The 20,425-nt window shown below is 44.8% G+C and overlaps 1 pseudogene; it reads left to right on the top strand.

Annotated features, from left to right (window-relative positions):
• The first annotated feature begins 1,130 nt into the window (after positions 1-1,130).
• On the top strand, positions 1,131-19,511 carry LOC124282761 (annotated as a pseudogene).
• Positions 19,512-20,425: the final 914 nt, after the last annotated feature.

The raw sequence follows: 20,425 nt of genomic DNA, 5'->3' as shown, positions 1-20,425 counted from the left end.
TGGAACTTAGCACACGTGAAAACAGTGTTCCATGGTGTTTCCAACACGTATTGGGCTCACGCGCTCGACAGATTCCATGTTACACAAATATAATTTAGAATCATGATGTTGTGTTTAGGAAATGCATGAAATGTTTATTTTATTGTCCCCTTGATTGTCCAGTGTTTCAAATCTAGTGTCAAAACAACAAATAGACCAATTCACAAGTTCACAAGCTTGTTCACTAATTGCGTTCAAGGATCCGATGCTAATGTATAATGGGAAAGAGTTCCTTCCGTTCCCCCAACTCTAAACCAAACTCTAAACCTAACCCTAACCCTAACCCTAACCCTAACCCTAACCCTAAACCTAACCCTAAACCTAGCCCTAACTTAAATTTTGGACTTTTAATCATTTTGTGAGTTCTCTAGTAATTGTTGTGTTAAGTTTTGTTTTTAATTCTAGAATATGTATTCATATTATTTGGGATGGGGGAACGGGAGGAACTCTTACTGATACATAGCGTTCACTAACATGTATAATGCATGGGTGTATATGTATTTTCTGACACTAATTACAATTGTTCACATACGTTTGTCTTATGATACTGCAGGGTGGTGAATGGATTAATACCCTAACCACTTAACATCAGCCTTCCACAGTGAGGTGGCTCAGTGGTTAAAGTGTTTGCTCATCACTTTAAAGACCGGGTTTGATTCTCAATGTGGGTACAGTGTTTGAAGTCCATTGCATGTGGATAGACCATCTAGCCAGAGAAAGGCTGGTGGTTTGTTCACCATGGTAAGAGTTCTGCCCCTAATCCCCAATTGAAATGTATTCTATTTATTAGGATTATTTCCAGGGTTTAGGGTAAGGTTTATTGTGTTTATAAAAACCATTGGCCTATATTCATAGGCATCGAATGATTTAAAAAATGTGCAGGTTACGGGCGGAAATCTTTCCTTCACCTGTTTGTGTCATACCTAAAGATTGCATGTAAAATTCATAGAAGATATCAGTGCCCTCTACAGTGATGTTGCTGAAATATTCCACAAATGGTTGGCACATGATTTGCTTCCATAACATTTTGGTTCAAGCCTTATCCATGATTGTTGAAGAAGAAGTGACTTGTTATTTTCCTATAGTTCCTGATGTCTCATTTCAACTTTGAGAGTGTGCTGTCTGAGGTCACCAAGATGGACGGCCCTATGCCCAACGCTCCCATGATGAGGTGGCAAAGGAAGGCTCTTGAGAGTGGCCTCCGAGTTAATGTTCCTGATCAAGGTATATAAACTGTTGATACCCCACTGTTCGCAGTAGGAAAACAAGCTTTGTGTTCCTAAAGCACGTAACCACCTCCGTGGTGTAGTGATCCCTGACCGCGTCATACCAAAAGATGTTAAAATATGGTACTTGTTGGTCCCTGCCTGGAGCTCGGCATTAATGGGTACAACAAAGTCTGGTCGGCTCAGTCAGTATAATGTGTCTGAGTGGGGTATTCATGCTTCACTGCAGCATGGTATCTCAGTGGGCTAGCACTATAAAACCAGCTTCAGTCTGGGCTAGTACAAGCAGCCGCACATACACATACACACGCATGCATGTCGTCATATGAGCGAATTTTGGAATTTAGACGTCATTTCCTTGCATTTCAGAGCATGTTGTCATCAATCGCAAGTCAAATTAGCGGAGAGAAACTTTATTTTATTTTGTTGTTTCCTTGGGGGAAATATGTTTTTCGGTTACTTGTTTCTAGAACACAAAATGCTTTGTGTGCAGAACACGCAGGTAGAAAATATCATGCATGAAATGTAGATTTAGTTAGGTTTTTCCGTAACGCGAACACTGTACCCTGTGATCAGTGGGGCTGTACATGGATCAGAGCTTTAAAAAAACGTTTATTTTTCCTTATCCTGGCTCATGCTTATATGCTTATCTCCTTCTATGCGAATGGTAGTAGAACACTTGAATCCCTTTAATTTCACCACACGTAGTTCCCTAAAGCGGATGTAAAATTTCTAACTGTTCACCCACGTTTGTTGCAAGCTCCAAACGATTGATAATAGGACATACTGATTGGAGCCCTGGGCTGCAAAGATTCACCCTGACCTCGGTTTGATTCAACTGATTTTCAATATTGGACCCTCGATGGATCGATTCTTCATACAAGTTAAAAATTTCATTTAACTCTCAACACCAATCAGCTTTTTTGATTTATGTCGGTCTCTGTCAAATCCATTTTCAACTTGGCGTTGTCTACTAACAACAATTGTCATTTTCTAATTAGCCCTTCGTCAACCAATCATGTTTCACCTTATTTAAGTGCTCGAAACTACTTGGGTTGAACTCAAAATTATGTTCTGGTTGTGTGGAAATAATTTAAATAGGGTTCAAGCCTCCCTCACTCACTCCTGAAGTAGTAAACCCCCGAGACATGCATCAGCTTGTACTGTCCCCCGATTGTTAATCTGATACACTGTCACAAGATATAACTTAAATTAGAGGTGTGACAATACAGAAATGTCATGATACGATGCACATCGTATATCTTGGAAAGATTCGATTCGATTCGATTCGATTCGATGCATATCACGATATGCTATCTTTAGGCATTTTCTTTACAAAGTATATTTGATAGCAATGGCATGCCTGTCAATTTCTAGTGAAAATTAATAATTTTGAGGTCCAGAGGCCCAGATAAGCTGCGTATCCGGGTAAAATACGCTTAGAATTACGCATTGAAAAATAATTGTTGCATACCAATTACACATTTAAAATGTTAGATACGCAAAAAGTTTATAACAAATGCGTCCGGAATATATTTATAAAAATCGCTTGCGTAATGAAAAAGACATCGATTGCTATCAAGTTGTACTGTTATTATAGGACAAGTGTTGTAATGTCAGTATAGGATGAGTGATTTTTTATGAAATAATTTCCATTATATTTAAGTTGGTTTTGATTAGGTATGACATAAGGCAGAACATACCTGCTTAGTAAACTTACTCAATAACATAATACTTAGGTGAGTAAAGTGACTGAAATATGCACATATTTGAAAGCAGTGGGTAACGGAAAATGAAATACCCACTCAACATTCATAATACCCATTCCACAAAAATACAGTGGGTACAGTACCCACATGAGCTAAATCTTATCAGGAGCTCTGAGGTCAACGATCAAACTGATCAATTATGGATATATTTATCGTCAGATAAGGTATCACGATTAGCGATACTACGATATATCATCACAGCTCTAAGTGAAATACTGTTCATAGCAACTCCATCAAAATCCTGCAATATGATCTTATCAGAATCTCTTCATTGTAGCTCTACTGTCACCATGGAAACAGAGACTGTCTAGAACTCCAGGCAAGACACCTAAGACCCCAAGCAGTGGGAAAATGACCCCCTTCACAACCCTCACCCCCGGGAAGACACCGGGCAAGTCCAGCACCACCCTCACATCAAAGACGCCCAACAAGAAGACGCCCAAAACGCCAAAACATGGAGTGCAAGACAGGTAATACTTAGCGGGGATAATACTGCCTTAAAATAATGTGACCAGGAAATCATGATATTGTACATCTACCCAGGCCTTTATTAGGACTGGGACGATGCACCGATACATCACGATACATTTAAGTTTGATACAGCTATCGTATCGTTGACAGGTGTATCGATATAAAACGATACGCAACTTTTTTTTCAAAACAGTATTATCTTAAACATGTTAAAGTACTTATATAGAGAAAAATATGCAAGTGTGATAGAGTTACTTGTTTGTTTACTATTACACAAATACCTTGAAATATACCATTTTAAATCTTAATACTGTGTCATTCTTTCAAGGTGTATGTATCGTGATACATCGTATCGCAAGTAAAATATCGCGATGCATATCGTATCGTGACATAGTGTATCGTCCCAGCCCTAGCCTTTATCCAGTAAACACTTAGAACAGCTTCCGTGGTGTATGTGGATTGGGTGTCTACCCAGAGAAAAGATTATTTGTTTGTTTTTGCCACACTCAGCAATATTCCAGCAATATGGCGGCGGTCTGTAAATAATGGAGTCTGGACCAGACAATCCAGTGATTAATACCATGAGCATCAATCTACGCAATTGGGATAGGATGACATGTCTAAACCAAGTCAGCGAGCCTGACCACCCGATCCTGTTAGTCGCCTCTAACAACGAGCTTGGAGGTAGTGGTTAAACCATTCGCTTGTCATGCCGAAACCCTGGGTTCGATACCCCACATGGGTACCAGGGATTTACAGGACGCGAATTCCTGCGTTCTATACACATAAAATTGACAATGAACGCAACAAAATTTATTAGTGCGTCAAGAGACTCAGAAAAGGTCCGAATACATTTTGTAAAAATTCCAATAAAGTGACAATAAGTTATCACTAAGTTTGCTACTAGTTGGGTTATGGTATCATTTGCAATTTAATTACTGTAACAATGTGATGATCATGATACACAATACAATAACAGTATTAATAATAATATTTAACTGTCCCGGACCCCCTTTTTGTTGTCCAGGACCCCTGAAAATTAAGAGTATGAGTCCCAGGACCCTCAAATTCAGGACTCCATGTAAATCCCTGGGGTACATTGTGTGAAGCCTATTTCTAGTGTCACCCACCATGATATTGCTGGAATATTGCTAACAGCAGTGTAAAACCCAACTCACTACAACAAGCACGGGTTGCTGAAGACAAATTCTAACCCAAATCTTCACGGACACCAGGGAGAAGACAGGTGGCTAGATCCCCCTGTTTGTGTCATACGTAAAGAATTCAGAAGGTATTATTTGCTGTTGCCTGGCAAATGGTTCAGGTGATTAAACATGGTCTGGTTGGCTCAAAGTTTGACTGGGGAATCCGAGGGATAAATTCTGAGTTTTAGTCCTTATGAAGTAGGACAGCACCATTAGCCCAGAAATAGCATAACACCACACCCCAGGATTTTGCTGTGACTTACAAAAGTAGGGGTCCCCTGGACCCCCATCAATAAATGGTACGGGCCCATGTTGGTGATATGCGGGTCCTGGAAAGTATTGAAATGGTGTAGCAGAGGTACAGATAAGCTGCAAATATTTATGTGTAAACTCAATTCCTATTAAGTCTATTATGTACAAGCACGCTTGAAGTTTCGTAAATACTCAAACAATGTGATCGTGCATGCGTACTCACAGAATTGTCAAATCGTAGCTTGCATACCGGTGGATAGATAAAATAACTAAAGTATATTGAGAGGTTCTATTTCAGGACATGAACTTGACAACTTGCAGTCTTTCTCATCGTTTCTCATATTACAGATCAAATGTAAATCACAAACACTAACTTATAAATTTTATTATATATTTAAAATTAATGGAAAATGGCAAAATACCCAATTGAGTTTGAGTGAGGTGAGTACAATTTATTTCGTTACTCAAAGGAAAATTAGGATACCCAATTGAGATGAAGACAAGCGAGTACATAACTCAATGACCCAAAAAGTTATCTGTAGCTCTGGTGTAGTGTAGTGTACGTTGAGATAATTACTCCAGAGGTATGAGTCAGTGGACATCTGGACTGTGGTCATGACTGACCGGTGAACTTACAGACACAGATAACTACAACTATTTTTGTGTGTCTTTTGGACGCAGTATTTTAGGATTTCTGCCTGTTCTCCACATTTGTGCATCGTGTAAAACCCTGACACCATTAGCCCAGAAATAGTATACTAGTAACACATTTAGCACAGTGTTAGGATAACACCATTAGCCCAACAATAGGAAAGAATAGTTAGCCAAGTAATATTATAAAACCATTAGCCATCAGCAGTCAGATAGCACCATTATGATATACTTCTGACTATGTTACCATGTGCTCTTCAGGGCGGTGGGGTAGCCTAGAGGTTAAAGCGTTCGCTCGTCCGCGCAAAGACCGGGTTCTACTCCCCACACGAGTACAATGTGTGAAGCCTATTTCTGGTGTCCCTGCTGTGATATTGCTGGAATATTGTTAAAAGTGGCGTAAAACTAAACTCATTCACTCACTCACTCACCATGTGCTCTTCAGGTTCATCCCCAACCGCTCCACCACCGACATGGACATGGGCCACTACGCTGTAATGAACAATGAGAACGACGCCGACCAGACAGAGAACACCTACAGACAACAACTCAACGACACCCTGGCTGGAGGATCGAAAACCAAAGGAGTGTAACATTCTCTCTTACACCAACAAGGCCCCACAGGCCAAGGAAGGTAGGAAAACACAATGAGTGTAACACAATATTGCCTTTGTCATATTGAAACCACAAATATTGTAGTGTCTGTTCAGTGGAAGTTGATGTTGGAGTGAGTTAAGTTTTTACGCGCTTTTAGCAATATTCCAGCAATATCACGGCAGGGGACACCAGAAATGAGCTTCACACATTTTTCCCATCTGGGGAATCGAACCCGGTCTTCAGCGTGACGAGCTTAACGCTTTAACCACTCAGGCTACCCCATCGCCCCAGTTGACGATGTAGTAACCTCTGTTTATGTTGCCTGAGCTTAGGCCCTGAGGGACCAGTGAACAACATATCTATCTTACCGCACACCTCAATGTTAATTTTGAATTGTTTGAAGCACGATATCGGATGATAATAAAGAGTTAGGCTTTTAGCCAATACTAGACTTTCACATGACATAGAATCCAGCAGATGACAAGCAAAACAAATTTAGAGTTATCTCCTTTCATCAATTCGCATTCACAAAGCGCCTGTAATTTCCGTACATAATACGTGACTCAATTAATATTGAGATAAAGAATTACAAACACAAAGTACCAAATGAATTCCCACTGTTCGACGTTCCCAGCCGGTAACATAGGAAATGTTACTGGTTTGCTGCACTGGTTCACTCAGTGTCAGTATAATGTGTCAGTGTAAGTTTAATGTTTAGAATCGAACGCCTCCGTGGTGTAGTGGTTAGAGCCGCGTCCACCGAGTATGGAAGGTCGCGTGTTCGATCCCCAACGGTGTCATACCAAAAGACGTTAAAATATGGTACTTGTTGGTCCCGACCGCCTCCGGGGTATAGTGGTTAGAGCGTCCGCCGAGTATGGAAGGTCGCAGGTTCGATCCCCGACGGTGTCATACCAAAAGACGTTAAAATGTGGTACTTGTTGGTCCCTGCCTGGCGCTCAGCATTCATGGGTACAACAAGGACTGGTCAGCTCGAGTCAGTATGTGTCTGAATAGGGTATTCATGCTTCACTTTGGCATGGTATCTCAGTGGGCTAGCACTATAAAACCAGCTTCAGTCTGGGCTAGTACAAGCAGCCTCACATACACATACACACGCATGCACGCCGGTCATATGAGCCAAATATTCTCAAAGCACGACGTTAAACCCAATTTCACCTCACCTCACCTCATTACATCTACAATACAACACAACACAACACAACACAACCATGCCCCATGACTATGACTATGGGGCACGCTTTCCTGTAGAAATCTGGACATAGTTCGGCAATATTGGGCCCAGGATGACATTCAACCCAATTTCACCTCACCTAATGTTTAGAATCCATGTTAAACTGTGGCATGATATTTAATTGGGATTGCACTATAATTATACAGAAGTCTAGCGTGCACATCACAATGTACATCAAGTACAATGACAATCAAGTGTATCATAAAATAATTAAAGATAATATAAGGAATCATGAACCCCCATCTCAGTGCCTCATCTCTTCGTGCTATATGGGGCGTGTGGGGTAGCCTAATGGTTAAAGCGCTGGCTCGTCACCGAAGACCCGGTTCAAATCCCCACATGGGCACAATGTGTGTCCCCGCGCCGTGATGTTGCTGGAATTTTGCTAAAAGCGGCGTGAAACCAAACTCAGTCAGTCAGTCGTGTGCTATATGTCGTAACACTGCCTCCTCTATTGCCAGGTCACATGAACAGTCTGTCCGTCCTCTACAGCACCAACAAGCGCCTACAAGCTCGATCCATGGCTACCAGATATGTTGCTAAAGAACCCGAGCTTAATTCTCGATGCTCCAGACATGATGGATGATTACTGTGAGTAGTCAGTGTTGTCAGTGACAGCAATCATAATCATAAACTACTCGCCACCGTATCCTGGTTGTCTGTGAACATCCGGATGATTACTGTGACCATATTTGACCGATCATTGTTATTGTGCGTACATTTGGATAAGAGGCCAGAAATTTGCACGGAAATGTGTACAATCTGTATGATAAAGTGAATGAGTTTGGCTAACCGAACCCAGATTATGAGACTTGCCTATCATCACACCCAAGTACATGGCACCCGTGAAGATCCGGGATAGAATATTGGCCTTCAGTAACCCATGCTTGTCGCAAGAGGCTTACTTAACGGGATCAGGTGGTCAGGCTCGCTGACTTGGTTGCCACATGTCATCGGGTTCCCAATCACACAGATCGATGCTCATGCTGTTGATGACTGGATTGTCTGGTCCAGACTCGATTATTTACAGACCACCGCCACATAGCTGGACTATTGCTGAGTGCGGCGTGCAAAACTAAACTCACTCACTCCAAGTACATGGCTCAAGATGTCAAACACTGGATTGTCTGACTCTGTTGTTTACACTCTGCCACATTGCAGGAATTTAGCTGAGTGCAGCATTAAACAACTAGCAGCTGACTGAGAAATACTCTTCTCAAGCAAATATCCCAAATATTTTCAAAGATCATCCCCCAAAAAATTGTTTTTGCTTTCAGACTTGAACCTACTGGACTGGTCCAACACCAACCTCCTGGCTGTGTGTCTGGGCAGCGCCTCTACCTGTGGAATGCCACCAACAGTTCCATCGCTCACCTGTTCCGATTGTCCACTCGACCTGTACATATCTAGTGTTGGCTGGATAAAGGAGGGCAATGTGCTGGCGGTCGGCATCAACAACGGTGCAGTGCAGGTACGTGGATGAAAAGGCAGTGATGGAAATAGTGCTTCATTTGCATTCTTTGGGTATATATTGTATAGCACGGATGAAATATATTCACAGTGTCCGTGAGCGGCACACCTAAAGTAATACAAATACACAAGTAATACTCACTATGGTTCATGTAATGGAAACTGCGATATATTTGAACATATCTAATGATTCCTAACCTATTTTTGCAAAATTATAAAAATAATATCCAACATGATTTGATATGATGACATGTCAACCAAGTCGACCATTCGTGAAGATCCGGGTAGAATAGGTCTTCAGCAACCCATGCTTGCCACAAAAGGCTTACTATGCTTGTCGTGAAGAGGCTGACTAACGGGATCGGGTGGTCAGGCTCATTGACTTGGTTGACACGTGTCATCGGTTCCCAATTGCGCAGATCGATGCTCATGCTATTGATCACTGGATTGTCTGGTCCAGACTTGATTATTTACAGACTGCTGCCATATAGCTGGAATATTGCTGAGTGTGGCGTAAAACTAAACTCACTCACTCAACCAAGTCAGCAAGTCCTGTTCATCCCAATTGCATAGATCATTACTCATGATGTTGATCACTGGATTGGTTGGTCCAGACTGCCTCATATAGCTGGAATATTGCTGACTGCGGCATTAAACAAACAAAACAAATAATCTGATCATCATGGGTTGCTGGAGACCAATTCCAACCTGAGCTGTCAGATCTTTGAAGTAAAGCTACCTGTCGTGTTTCAGCTGTGGGACACCACCAAAGAGAAGCTGATCAGGACGATGGGCGGCCATGCAGCCAGAGTGGCGCCTCAGCTGGAACTCCTACATCCTCTCCAGGTCAGCACCAAAATGGTCACATGTACTGTTATAGTTGTCTGCTGATTAATTTCAAGTGCACATTTTCCACTTTTGCTGCCATATGCTCCATCAACTGGATCAGTTCAAGAATCCATTTTTCTTTCTTCAGCCATCTTGGTGGCCATCTTGGCTTGCAACCGGGTCCCCTTTCCTCAAAGCCGGTTGTAGCTACAACAGTCGTGAAGTTTATATTAAAGTATGGGAGTTACGATCATCTAAGCGCCACGATCGCTTTGAGGACCGGGCCCTGGCCAACATTTAAATTAATTTACAAAATTTACCTGTGTTCTATCACTACTTGAAACAATTTTTTGCCATTTATAAAATTAAATTCAAAATTTCTTAAATTTCTTAAACATATTCAGCACTTTGTTACCACTGAGTGGATTCTGGGCTAGTATTGGTGCCTGTCAACCTATGCTTGTTGTAACAGGTGGAGTATCCTCTTCCTCCCATGAAGATCTGGGTTAGAATATTGATCTTCAGTAACCCATGCTTGTCGTAAGAGGCTTAATTAACGGGATCAGGTGGTCAGACTCACCGACTTGGTTAATATTTCATCGGTTCACAATTGCATAGATCGATGCTCATGCTGTTGATCACTGGATTGTCTGATCCAGATTCGATTATTTACAGACCGCCACCATATAGCTGGAATATTGCTGAGTGCGTCGTCAAACTAAACTCACTCTTCCTCCCTCCAGTCAGACAATCTATCCACTGTGGGTAGGTCAGTTATCATTCTGTGTATGAACCATGAGGATCCAAGTTAGAATTGGTCTTTGACCACCCAAGCTTGTCGTATGAGGCGATTAGCATGATCGGGTGGTCAGACTTGGTACATAGCATTGCCAACAGTATCGATGCTCATGATATCAATCACTGGATTGTCTGGTCCAGACTCAGCTATTTACAGTGCACTATCATATAGCTAGAATATTGCTCAGTGCGGTGTTAAACAGCCAACAATCTTTCCACAATCATTCTATCAGCCTTTGGTTTGTATGTTGCAGTGTTGATTATCGTTAACATAATACTGAGCTTTTAATATTGGAGACCAAATATTTACAGAGTAAAATTGGTAATAATTGTTGCAGTGGGAGCCGAACAGGTGCCATTCATCACCACGACGTCCGTGCGGCCGAACATATGGTGGGATCCCTACACAACCACAGCCAGGAGGTGTGCGGTCTCAAGTGGTCAAATGATGGTCGATACCTAGCCAGTGGCGGCAATGACAACCTCCTTAACATCTGGGACACAACCCTCGGAACCGATGTCAGTCCCCTCCATGTCCTTACAGACCACCAGGCTGCTGTCAAGGTGAGTCTTTACCCACCACCAGGCTGCTGTCAAGGTGAGTCATTACCCACCACAAAGCTGCTGTCAAGGCTTCTCTACCCACCAAGCTACTGTCAAGGTGAGTCTGTACATACGACCAACCTGCTTTCAAGGTGAGTCTGTACATACGACCAACCTGCTTTCAAGGTGAGTCTTTACCTACCACCAACCTGCTTTCAAGGTGAGTCTTTACCTACCACCAACCTGCTTTCAAGGTGAGTCTTTACCTACCACCAAGCTACTGTCAAGGTGAGTCTGTACCCACCACCAAGCTACTGTCAAGGTGAGTCTGTACCCACCACCAAGCTACTGTCAAGGTGAGTCTTTACCCACCACCGAGCTGCTTTCAAGATGAGTCTTTACCCACCACCGAGCTGCTGTCAAGGTTTCTCTACCCACCAAGCTACTGTCAAGGTGAGTCTGTACATACGACCAACCTGCTTTCTAGGTGAGTCTTTACCTACCACCAACCTGCTTTCAAGGTGAGTCTTTACCCACCACCAAGCTGCTGTCAAGGTGAGTCTTTACCTACCACCAAGCTACTGTCAAGGTGAGTCTGTACCCACCACCAAGCTACTGTCAAGGTGAGTCTCTACCCACCGAAAAGCTGCTGTCAAGGTGAGTCTGGAAGTTTAGCGCGTCCCGGTTGAAATATTGCGTTATGAACCAAGTATTTGATGTTGCGCTGTCACATTCACGTAATTTTCAATGTTTTGTAAGTGTATATTTATGCTGCTGTGTTCACCGTTAGCTACATGCTTGCGCGTTTGCTTTCAGGCGTTTACTGGAATGTACTGTCTGCGGGCAGAATGTCCCTAGAGCTGATAAGCATGACAAATGCTTATGCTGTTTGGAGAAAGCAGGGCATAACCCTGACATATGCGAACTGTGTATGGCCTTTTCCCCGGGCCCAGAAGAGGCGGGCGGCTGACTTCCTTTTTAGAAGGAATTGCGGGAGGCGGGAGGGGAACTGACCCAGGAGGTTCCCTCATCCAAGGCCAAAAAGGCTAAGCAAGCTAACCTAGGTCTTCGCATAAGTCGCACTCTTAATCTCAATCCCGATCCAGTGGTTTTGATATGTCACTTATCACACAATTGTTTCAGCAGCATATGGACTCTGTGAAGTCCCTTGTTCATAAGTCCGTTGGAGGTCTCCGGCAGGAGTTCCTCGCCCACTCTGAATGAGGGACCGAGAGTCTGGGGGTGGGATCGTCAAGCCCGGCTTGATCCCTTGGCCTGGAGGCGACCTTTGCGTTTGGCTTCCTGTCCAGACGCCTCAGCTATCCCGGAGGGGAAGGGTTCGCTCCCAGTCCCCTTCTCGGTGCTTGCGCAGGGTCCGTTGAGGATTCCTGGGGTTCCGGTCCCTGGGGCACCCTGCCCCATGAGAGCTGAGGAGCCGGTTTTGTCCGGGCTTCCTCCCGTGTCTCGCGACATTTCGAGTATTCTGTCGGGTCCCGGAGCTGAGAGTTCCTTCGGCTCTTCCCTTCCCCGGGCGTCTGTGGCTCGCCTCCCACCGGGTCGGGGGTTCGCTCCTCTTCACGCGTGAAACCCGAATTCTGACTCGGGCTCGGGTGCCGAGGCTATGGAGGTCGAGGAGTCGGAGGATACTTTCCGTTTCTCGTCGGCTCTCTGGGAGGTTAGGCAACGTATTGCCGAGTATAAACCCCAAGCCTCAGTTTGCCCTTAGGCAACCCTCGCAGACACAGCTCGTATCTTGCCTTCCCTGGTGCAGGACGTGATGGATCCCCTCGTGGTTGGTTCTCACCTCCGGTTCGATCTACCCGAACTTGTTAAGAGATATCAGCTGGGGGATGATTCTGTTCTTTGTGCTGGTGGGTGACGAGTGCGTGTTTACTTCGGTCGCCGACGGGGGAGGCTCGGCTTCCTCAGGTGCAGTCCCAACGAGGAAGTCTACCGAATGCCATGCAGCAGGTGCGGTAGTGGTCCACGAGGTGTACCTTTCCTCGATCCAAAGGTCGGCTCTGAAGGCTGAAGGGAGCACTGGGGACGCTTCTCCGATGTTGTTCTGCTCCGCCAATTATCTGAAGTACAAGCCCACTTGATGAGAGACTCTCTGCGGTCTGCCGTGTCTACGGTGATGTGCGAGGTCATGGGGATGCGCAAGCTGTGGCTGTCTACATCCCGTTATTCGGCAGCAACACAGCAGACCTTGCTGGCCCTTCCGTTTCGGCTGGGAGCGACGTTGTTTCCGGGGGCACAGCAGGTCATTCGGGAGGCTGCTGCAGCAGCTACCTCCTTCAGGGACTCTAAGGCCTTGTTGACGCAACCACGGGCTTCTCACTCTCGCACTCCCGTAGCGGGTTCTTCCTCCGGGGCGCAGCCTACGCACAAGTCTGCCGGCTGGCTTCGGCCGCTGGGTAGAGGTCGGAGGAGGAGCCGTCCCGCCAAAGGTAAGGGCAAGGAGCAGACCTCTTCGTCTGGCTCCCAGCAGCCTTTTCGCGGTAGCGGGGTCTGCCCCGACCTCCTGTTAAACCTGCAGGCTGTCACCGTGGGTCCGTCCCAGCCAGTTCATTTGCAGGGGACCACTCACGCACTCTTACCACACGTCCCAGTGGGGGGCCGCCTTTCTCTATTCCTGCCGGAGTGGGAGAAGGCTACCAGCAACACTTGGGGGCTATCCACCGCCACCGTCAGGAAGCAAGGCCCGCCAGAGTTCACCGGCATACGTCGCACTCCGGTGCCGTCATGTCCGGTCAAGGCGGGTATGCTGCAAGACGAAGTTCAGGCTTTGCTGGACAAGTCCGCAATAGAGCGCATACCACCGGGCGAGGAACAGGCGGGGTTTTATTCCACGTACTTCTTCGTTCTGAAGAAGGACGGTGGGTTCCGTCCCATTCTCAACCGCAAGGGGTTGAATCGCATGCAAGAGGTTCCACCTTCAAGATGGAGACGCTTAACTCGGTGATCTCCTCTGTTCAGACCAGCGATGGGCTTACGTCGATCGACCTAAAGGATGCGTATCTACATGTGCCAATTCATCCATCGTTCAAGCAGTACCTCCGGTTCTCTTACGACGGGATGTATTACCACTTCACGGTGCTCCCCTTCGGCATATCCACTGCCCCCAGGGTGTTCACCAAGCTCATGTTAGTGCCGGCTACCCTCGCAAGGTCGCAAGGAAGGCGTTGTTACCCTTACCTAGACGACTGGTTGCTCAGCTCTCTAACTCAGCCAGCGAGCCTAGATTCTAACCACACGGTGATAGACATTCTAGTTCGACTGGGGTTTATCATAAACCTCAAGAAATCCGACCTGGTACCCACCCAGGACTTGTTTTTTCTCTGGGCGCGGTTCACAACTCACAAGGGTCTTGTCTCTTTGTCGCCCGACCGGGTCACCAGAGTACGGGAGATGGTGTCTTCGTTCCTCTCCCAGCCCCAGGCACCAGCGCGGACTTGGCTCCGTCTACTGGGTCATATGGCGGCAATTATCTCTGTAATGTGGCTTGCACGGTTGAAGATGTGCCCTATACAGCAAGCTTTTGTGGGCTTACTCGGGAGGATCTGGAGAAGTGTCTCACAGTCCCCGGGTGGTTGTCTCCTGACCTTCAGTGGTGGACCAATGTGGGGAATCTTGACGCCAGCTCTTACAGTTCAAACCGATGCGTCCCTCACGGGCTGGAGTCTGTGTTCTGGGAAGTATATCGGGTGTCCGGACTCTGGTCCAAAGCCGAAGCCCGCCTTCACATCGATGTCTCAGAACTGAGAGCTTTGCGGTTGCTTTTCAAATGCTTCCGGGAGCATGTTCAGGGCCAGGTGGTTCGTCTTCAGTTGGACAACCCTACGGCCATGACATACATCTTGAAGTAAGGCGGCACGGTGTCCCTAGCGCTCCTTCGGGAGACGTGGGAATTTCTCCTCTGGTGCGACCAGTGTGACTGTCAGGTGATTCATGTTTATCTCCCGGGGCTGGAGAACGTGCGAGCAGACGCTCTCTCTCGCCGGATCCTGGCCCCGCACGAGTGGATGCTCAACCGGCAGATATTCAGAGTTATCTCCCATTTGTACAGATCGTTCCAGGTGGATCTGTTTGCGTCCGGCGGGACGAATCAGATACACGTGTTCTGCTCTCGAATACCGGACCAGAGGGTGTTGGCTTCCGACGCCTGCCTGCTGGATTGGACGGGCAAAGTGTTCTGGGCGCTACCGCCTCTACCACTCATTCACTCATTCACCACTCATCCGTACGGGTACCCTAATCCAAGGATTGAGTGGGTGGCTTGGCCTCTGTCAGGTCTAGCCTCGAAGCACGCGGAATTCCTGCAGCAGTTGCAGACACAATTCTGGCTTTGAGGTGGGATTCGACAAACATTCAATATGAGAATAGGTGGTCCCGCTATGCGCGCTGGTGTTCAGATAGGGGGATTGCAGATCCCTTTTCTGCAGATTTAGTCTGAGTATTGGAGTTTTGCAAGCTTGTTTGGAAGAAGGCTTGGCGGCTTTCGACCATTCGTGGCTACTCCACCACTATTTCCACTTTCCACACCCATGTCAATGGTGCTCTTCTGGGGCAGCAACCTCTTATGCAGCTTTTTTAGCTGGCGTGGATCGGGTTCGACCTGCTGTCAGGCATCCTTGGGATTTGTCAATCGTGCTAGATTGGCTGTCCGGTCCTACGTTCTCACGCCTATCGGCTATTTCCATTCAGCTGTTAACATGGAAGGCCGTATTTCTGGTGGCGGTAATATCTGGGCGTAGGGTTGGCGACTTTACATGTTATGTCGGCAGACCCGGTACTGACTGTGTTCCATCCAGATCGTGTCAGTATTCGCCTCCCGGATACTTACCGTCCGAAGATCGATCACGCTTTCCATGTGATAGCTCCTATCGAACTTCCTACTATTACCCAGCCTTCCACATCGGGGACCTCTGCAACGAACACTCACCCGATGGATGTCCGTAAGACCCTCAAGGTCTATATCAAGCAAACACAAGAGATCCGTACGGGTACCCATCTGTTCTGTTGTAACATTGGCGGGAAGGCTGGCATGCCGGCTAGCAAACAGACCTTATCAAGCTAAGGGCAAGCCTCCCCCTGAGGGGTTGAAGGCTCACTTGGTCAGGGCAGTGGCCACTTCAAAGGCTTTTGCATCGGCACTGCCCATTGACGAGATATGCTCTGCCGCTCTTTGGAGCAGGCCTAGCACTTTTATCAGGCACTTTTATCAGCTCGATACACATTCTCGTGATCGTGCGCATTTTGGCCGTTCTGTTCTCTCCAGTGGACATTGTCCTGCCACCCTGACCGACTGAGTCTTGGTTATCTGGACAGTTGACGCTGCTTTCAATTGTGTATAATTGATATATCTGCTGTTATCATATCTAACTACTTTCGATTTCTCTCATGAGATTATAGTCGGTTTTGAGTTGGTTTTCCCCCTTACGGTGCTTTTTAATAGATTCACGATGTGGGCGGGGTTTTTGACTTTCGCACTTTGTGCATATTGCTTTGCTTAACCTGAGAGGTCGGGTCTCAGTACTTTCCTCCCTGTCGGTTACCCTCCCATCATGCCTCTTGCGGAAGCTTCGGGACACGTGACAGGTGAGTGTTGTGCCGTCTGTTACATTCTTCCTAATGTTCGCCCTTTCTGTGTACTTTCACAGAATTCCCTCCTCCCTAGCCTCCGGTCTTTGGGCGTTAATGCATATATGTACCCCAAGGACGATCTCTATGAAAAGAATTAGCTAAACCTGTAGAGGTTTACATTCTTTGAAGAGAATCGTCCCTTGGGGTAGGGCCACCCACCTCCCGCCAATTCTGTTCACTGATTTTTTCAGCAGAAGGAATGATGACATGGGCCTAGGTGCTTACCTGGTTGGCTGCACATGCGTAGCAGGGGGTAACTCTCCACGGTAGGGGCCGTATAATAAATAAAAAAGATTTTTATTTAATGTACAATATTTTTATTAAAACTTTGATACAACTGTCACATGACATTTTCAGCAGCAGAAAATGCATATATGTACCCTAAGGATGATTCTCTTCAAAGAATTGGAAACCTCTACAGGTTTAGCTAAGTTTAGATTATCTAAGGGCCCAGTAGCATTATCAACAATGACGCTAAGCTTCCAAATTCACTGCGTATTTGAGATATTTTGTGCGTCAAATACGCAGGTTTTCTGCATCATGGCAAACACTGTTGGGATATTGATGACTTTGTCTTCTTGTTGACTATGACATCAGATATAAACTGCTTCATGCCCAGCCCAGACTGCACATGTCAATATCTCCGACACTCAAAATATTTCTCTCAGATTGTGTGTTGTACATTAACAGAATCCTTTATTCTCTGCAGGCTCTGGCATGGTGTCCATGGCAACCTCATCTGCTGGCCAGTGGTGGAGGGACAGCTGACCGCCACATCAGATTCTGGAATGTGACAACAGGTGCTTGTCTGGCCGCCACAGACACAAACTCCCAGGTCAGTCTACTCGGGCAATTGAGCCCTCCGTGGTGTAGTGGTTAGAGCGTCCGCCCGGAGAGCGGAAGGTCGCGGGTTCGATCCCCGACCCCGTCATACCAAAAGACGTTAAAATATGGTACTTGTTGGTCCCGCCTGGCTCAGCAGTAATGGGTACAACAAGGACTGGTCGGCTCAGAGTCACTATAATGTGTCTGAGTGGGGTATTCATGCTTCACTGCGCGCATGGTATCTCAGTGGGCTAGCACTTTAAAACCAGCTTCAGTCTGGGCTAGTACAAGCAGCCGCACATACACATGCACACGCATGCACATCGTCATATGAGTGAAATATTCTCAAGCACAACGTTAAACCCACTTTCACTTCACCTCACCTAACAGGATCGGTTGACTGATGCATCGATGCTCATGATGTCAATCACTGGATTGTTACTCACTCTTTTGTTGTCAGGTGTGCTCCATGTTGTGGTCCAAGGAATACAAAGAGCTGATCTCGGGGCACGGGTACTCCCAGAACCAGCTGTCTATTTGGAAGTATCCTAACATGGACAAACTGGTGGATCTCACAGGTATATTGACCTTTATTTTAGATGGAATGTTGCTGGAATATGAAGTGCAGAGAAAAGAAGAATAAATATTTGAAAAAGCTGATAGAAAAATATTGATAAGGCCAGACCAATTATTTCTTGTTTTACGGATCCGCCAGTCGTATATTTCCAAGAATATGAAAAAAATATAAATTAATTTTCCCAGCTCAAAAAATAACATCCTAATGTTTTTTAGGCCAAAAATGTAAACTTATAAACTTTTCCCCGATCAAAAACTAAAATCCTAATGTTTTTATTGTCCAAAAATGTAAACTTACAAGAAATTTTTTGGGGGATTGTATTTTGCCTCATATACACTCCATCAACTGCCAAAAGTAAAATACTTTCAGTATTTAGAAGGAATATTACTTTGACTGGTGATTATGTCTCCCTTCCGGGAGACATATTGTTTTTGGCTGAGTTTCCATCGGCGTTGGCGTTCCCATTGTTTCCGGAACATAACTCTAAAACTACTTGAACAATCTTCACCAAATTTGGTATACTGACTCTCCATATCATGTAGATGTGCCTTTTGTGTGTGTGAGAGAGGGGTGGGAGTCATTTTATTTTTTTCTGTTTTCATGGCAACAATTTGGACTTTGTCTTTTTGAAGGGTAAAGTTTGTTTCCGGTGCATAATTCTGAAACTAATTGACCCATCTTCACCAAATTTTGACTATACTGTCCCTCCATATCATGTAAATGTGCCTTTTTGGGGTTTGGGGATTTTTTCTCAATTTTATTTTTTTCTGGTTTCATGGCAACAATTTGGACTTTGTCTTTTTGAAGGGTAAAGTTTGTTTCCGGAGCATAATTCTGAATCTAATTGACCCATCTTCACCAAATTTGCTATGCTGCCTCTCCATATCCTGTAAATGTGCCTTTCTGGGGTTTGAACATTTCTTTCAATTCTATTTTTTTTTCAGTTTCAATTATTTTTTTCTGTTGAGGTCTCAACGTTGAATTGGGGAAGGGGAGACGTCTGTTTTTACAAGTAAAAACACTTTCTAGTTTTATTTTTTAATATTGTTCCCTCCTTCCTTTATGTTTTCTGAGGACAAAAATCCGTAAAACAACAAATAAAATTGATCTGGCCTATCAGAATATGTAAACAGCTGCTATGGTCAGCAACTTCCGGTTGTGTGTTTCAGGTCATTCTGCCCGTGTGTTGTGTTTGACGATGTCCCCAGACAACCAGCTGGTGGCGAGCGCTGCTGCTGACGAAAAACAATTCGCATATGGAAGTGCTTCACGTCTGACAAACAGCGGAAAAGCTCCGTGTCCAAAGGTCCAACCAAAGACAGCTCCAGTCTCAGCATTTTGCGATCAGGGATTAGGTGAAGTGCTTCACGTGCCCGATTGGATTCATGTGCTAAAATAATATCAACAAAAGGAAATATGTTCTAGTTCGTTGATGCATGACTTTAATTTTTCAAAGATTCACAACAGAATGGGATTACTCATTAGTTGGTGGTCAGTTAGCCTTGTTGTTAAGGTGTTAGCTCATCATGAAGAAAACCCAGTTCTATTCCTGTTTTCTGCTGACCCACCCCTTGACATGGCAGCGTGTATGCAACATCGAAACTTAACTCACTCGCTTGTTAAAATGGGGCCAAATTGTGAAACTTGTTAACATGAAAGCATAAATATTGTCCATATGGTGCTCCACTCAAACTTTAAAATTAAAATGACTTGTAATTGTGCATTCCTGCCTAAAAAAACCTTACATTGGAATCAACCTTGAAAGGCCTTATATTTGCTACAATGTCTTAAAAGGCCGTACGTTTGACAAGATGTCTTTTAAGGCCTTAAATTTAAATGAGCTTCCATAATTAAGGAAATTCAAACATGCTTGAAAAGGACTTAAATTGGAATCAACCTCGAAAGGCCTTATATTTGATACGATGTCTTAAAAGGCCTTATATTTGACGAGATATCTTTTAAGGCCTTAAATTTGACGAGATATCTTTTAAGGCCTTAAATTTAACAAGATGTCCGTGTTAAATTTGAATGAGCTTCCATAGTTTATTAATAGTATAACAGGCTTGAAAAGGACTTATATTTGAATCTGCCTAAAGAAGACCAGTTCTTGCATTTTGCAACCATAGTGTACTTGCATAATAAATATATACTGCTCAAAAGATGTTAAGGACCATATTCTTTCATATCACTCAAGTTAATCTGTCAAGACATGGTACATAGTAATATGAAAGGATTGGTTGGTCCTTAAATTCTTTTGAGTATTAGATCACAAT

Source organism: Haliotis rubra, unplaced genomic scaffold, assembly GCF_003918875.1.
Source record: "Haliotis rubra isolate DU_JTF1 unplaced genomic scaffold, ASM391887v1 Scf302, whole genome shotgun sequence".
NCBI lineage: Eukaryota > Metazoa > Mollusca > Gastropoda > Lepetellida > Haliotidae > Haliotis > Haliotis rubra.
This window is presented reverse-complemented; position numbering and strand designations above follow the sequence as displayed.